The sequence below is a fragment of the Geotrypetes seraphini genome, chromosome 2, assembly GCF_902459505.1.
Source record: "Geotrypetes seraphini chromosome 2, aGeoSer1.1, whole genome shotgun sequence".
Lineage (NCBI taxonomy): Eukaryota > Metazoa > Chordata > Amphibia > Gymnophiona > Dermophiidae > Geotrypetes > Geotrypetes seraphini.
The window spans coordinates 129792048-129796835 of record NC_047085.1 but is presented as its reverse complement, the minus strand read 5'-3'; positions in this window follow the sequence as shown (position 1 = coordinate 129796835).

Sequence of the window (4788 nt, the reverse complement as noted above, 5' to 3'; positions counted from 1 at the left end):
TGTCTCTCTCTACCATTTGACGAGGAAAGCTCAGAAAAAGGGAGCCTCGGCAACAGGCCACGCCCCCCCCCCCTAGCGTGGGTTAGCTAAATTCTTAAAGAGCCCTGTCCTTTCAGTCACTGCCTGAGCTCTGTGAACTTTTAAAGGGGCAAGCTCACTCCTAAAGCTGTGCACAGGATTTTTACTATACATAGGATGTTTCCTAAATTTGGTCTCAGGATCTTTAGTGGGGCTTACAGGGGCTTTCTCCTTGGATTTAGTAGGACTAGCCAGATCCCTGTCACAGTATATTGTATGTAGCAAGGCCTCAATTTATCCACAAAAAAACCCCTTTTAAAATATGCTACTTGCATAAGGGTTTAAACAGTTCAATAATCCAATCAATCAACACAGAAAAGAAAAAGAAAAGATATTGTCAGAATGCTCCAAACCACAAAATTTGGTCTCTCTACCAATTCACTCAGTGCAAAAAGAAAATGTACTTTTAAACAGTCTCTGGATCACTTCAGCTCAAGTCACTCAATATATGGAATGCAAAAACAATAGTTCTGGCTTCTTAAAGCCATCAAAGCTTCTCCAGGTTATCTTATCTCCAAAGCAAATACAGTCAAACCTCAGTTTGTGAGTAACGTGGTTTGCGAGTGTTTTGCAAGACGAGCAAAACACTCAAGCAAACTTTAACTCGCAAACTGAGCGTTGACTCGATATGCGAGCACCCACCCCACCCCGGGAATCGGCTTTGCTTCTCCCCCGAGGCCACTGATGCTAATCCCTCCCTTCGTGAAAGAGATTGCCTCCCTCCTTCCCTCCACTGTGCCGGTGCGGAAAATGCCTGCCGCTGGTCCTATGCTGGGCTTCTGCAGGGCCTTGAACATCTGCACATGCTCAAGGCCTTCTGGTTCTCACCCTCTCTGAGATTCTCATGAGATTCTCCGAGAGGGTGAGAGCCAGAAGGCCTTGAGCATGCACAGATGCTCAAGGCCCTGCAGCAGCCCAGCATAGAATCAGCGGCAGGCACTTTCAGCACCGGCATACAGATTGTAAGATAAGCATATGGACGATCAGTGGGGGGAAGAGGGAGGTAGTTTCGGTTACGATGGGAGGGAGCAGCACCGGTGGCCTCAGGGGAGAAGCAAAGCCGGTTCCTGGGGTGGGATGTCAAAGAGGAGGATAGCAGTGGGAGAAGACAGAAGGGATATGGGTTGGGTTGGGTTGGAGGGGGAAGAGATGTACCTATTAAGTCAGTTGGGGAGAGATTTACCTATTAAGCCATTATGGGAAACTTTGCTTTGATATATGAGCACTTTGGATTATGAGCATGCGTCTGGGCTTGTGTCAGATGACTTAGCCTGTATTAGTCACCAGCAAACAATGTGCTGGCCAGGAAGTGTGCCCTGTGTGGGTACCCACTTTTACACCGGAGCAGTAAGTAACAATCTAGATGTAGCGAACCAACATTACGCTTCTAGGTCTGAGGTAAGTACCCTTACTGCAAACGAATCGCTAGGAGACAATTTGACTCAAATGGGTGGCTCACAACAGGAGCTTAGCAAACAGAAAGAGTGGAGAGCTATGTATGTTAACGCACACAGCCTAGGGAATAAATTTCTAGAACTAGAAACAGAAATAGTTAATGCAGACCTAGACGTAGTAGCAATATCCGAAACATGGTTCACAGACTCTCATGGGTGGGATATAACCATACCAGGATACAACCTGATTAGACAAGATAGAGAGGGTAAGTTAGGTGGTGGGGTAGCACTTTATATCAAAGAGAACATTAAGACAACCAGGATCACAGATGTCAAGTATACTGGGGAATCCATCTGGGTAAACTTGGCCAGAGGTGGAGAAAAATGCCTGTACCTTGGTGTGGTATACAGACCTCCGAGACAATCGGAGGATAAGGACGCAGAATTAATTGAAGACACTGAGAATATCACCTTACGGGGGGAGGCTGTTCTATTAGGAGACTTCAAAATGCCTGATGTAGACTGGAACACACTATCAGCGACAACTTGTGATAGCAGGAGGATATTAACATCCATCAAGGGAGTTTGGCTCAAACAAATGGTACTAGAGCCCACTAGGGCCCAGGCCATCCTGGACCTGGTACTTACGAATGGGGAAAGCATCTCGGATGTCTCGGTGGGAGATACGCTAGCCACCAGTGACCTTAACATGGTATGGTTTAACCTTAAGAAAGGCTTCCCTAGATCACAAACAAAAACAAGGGTACTCAATTTCAGGGGCACTGACTTCGCACGCATGGGAGATTTCGTCTCCAGACGCTGCAGGTTCAAGAAGTAACTGATAATGTGGAAGCTATGTGGTCAACCTTGAAATCGATCCTTCATGAGGCAACTATCCGCTACATAAAATCGGTAACAAAACAACAAAGAAAAAGGAAACCCCAATGGTTCACAGATAAGTATCATACCTCGTCAAGGAGAAGAAAAGAGCATTTCTCTCATACAAACGCATGGGGGAAAAAGAAGCAAACATTGAATACACGACAAAGTCTGCAGCGGTCAAAACAGTAGTCAGGGAGGCCAAACTTCATATGGAAGAAACTCTAGCGAAGAACATCAAGAAAGGGGACAAATCCTTTTTCAGGTACATTAGTGACAGGAAAAAGAACACAAATGGGATAGTACGCCTTAGAACGCCAGACGGGAATTATGTGGAAACTGACTCCGATAAAGCCAAACTACTGAATGATTACTTCTGTTCAGTCTTTACCTGCGAGGCACCAGGGCACGGGCCTTGGCTGGATGCAAAGCAAAGCATGGATGACCAATTTCAGAAGTTTGAGTTCACACCTGCTGATGTTTACAGAGAACTGTCAAGACTCAAGGTGAACAAAGCCATGGGACCGGAAAATCTGCACCCAAGAGTGCTCAGAGAGCTATGCGATATCTTGGCGGAACCGTTAGCCATGCTCTTCAATCTCTCCCTAAGTACGGGGAGAGTCCCCCTGGACTGGAAAACTGCCAATGTTGTTCCTCTGCACAAAAAGGGTTGCAGAGCGGAGGCTGCGAATTACAGACCAGTAATTCTCACATCAATAGTGTGTAAACTCATGGAAACTCTACTTAAAGGGAAATTAGACACGATATTGGATGAGGGGAATCTGAGGGATCCCTGTCAACATGGATTCACTAGGGGCAGGTCATGCCAATCCAATCTTATCAGCTTCTTTGACTGGGTGACAGGAAAGCTAGACTCGGGAGAGTCTCTGGACATAGTGTACTTGGATTTCAGTAAAGCGTTTGACAGTGTCCCACACCGTAGATTATTAAACAAGATGAAATCGATGGGGTTAGGTGAGAAACTAACTGCATGGGTCAATGATTGGCTGAGTGGAAGACTTCAGAGGGTGGTGGTCAATGGCACCCTCTCTAAGACATCGGAGGTGACTAGCGAAGTGCCACAGGGCTCAGTCCTGGGACCATCCCTTTTTAACATATTCATAAGGGACTTGACCCAAGGGCTTCAGGGAAAAGTAGCGCTGTTTGCCGACGACGCCAAACTGTGTAATATAGTAGGTGAAAGCGATCTCACGGATGGTATGACGCAGGATCTGATCAAGTTGGAAAACTGGTCCTCAACATGGCAGCTAGGCTTCAACGCAAAGAAGTGTAAGGTGATGCATCTCGGCAGCAGAAATCCATGCAGAACATACACCTTGAATGGAGAAACACTAGCTACGACTTCAGAAGAACGGGACTTGGGAGTAATCATCAGTGCAGACATGAAGGCTGCCAAACAGGTAGAGAAGGCCTCATCCAAGGCAAGGCGAATGATGGGATGTATCAATAAAAGCTTCGTCAGCTGTAAACTTGAAGTCATAATGCCACTGTACAGAACCATGGTGAGACCTCATCTGGAGTACTGTGTGCAATTCTGGAGGCCACATTACCGTAAAGATGTACTTCGAGCTGAGTCAGTCCAGCGAATGGCCACTAGGATGGTCTCCGGACTCAAGGGTCTCTCATACGAGGAAAGACTGGGCAAGTTGCAGCTCTACTCTCTAGAGGAGCGCAGGGAGAGGGGTGACATGATTGAGACATTTAAGTACGTCACAGGTTGTGTCGAGGTGGAAAACAACATATTCTTTCCTAAGGGACCTTCAGTCACAAGGGGGCACCTGCTCAAACTCAGAGGAGGGAGATTTGGTGGTGACACCAGGAAGTATTTCTTCACAGAAAGGGTGGTGGATCACTGGAACAAACTACCGGTGCAGGTGATAAAGGCCACTAGCGTGCTCGACTTTAAGAATAAATGGGACATACACGTGGGATCTCTACGTGGGTCGAGCAACACTCTGACTTAGTGGGGTGGGTCAGTAGAGTGGGCAGACTTGAAGGGCTATAGCCCTTTTCTGCCGTCATCTTTCTATGTTTCTATGTGTGGTCTAATAAGCAAAAATATGCCCTCAAAACGCACCTCAAAAAAGACAGAGTGGCCCCACTCCTGGGACTACAACCAGTCCTTTCCCCCACATACAGAGAAAGGGGGGGGGGGACACACACAGAAAAACACAAACAGTTCTCCTACAGTTCTCTTCAAGGTTTACCAGCAGTAAGTATTGTCCAAAAATACACAATCTCAATTCTCAGAAGCAAATTCCAAAACAAAAGTAAGACAAAAACTTCCAGCCAAACAATAAAGCAATTTTTAATTCACTTGCCTTCAGTGCAGCAGACTTCCATAGGCAGTATCTCACTGGGCAGTTCATGGTATGGCTCCAACTCCATGACTTTGCACTTCCTGGTTTCCAGGTTC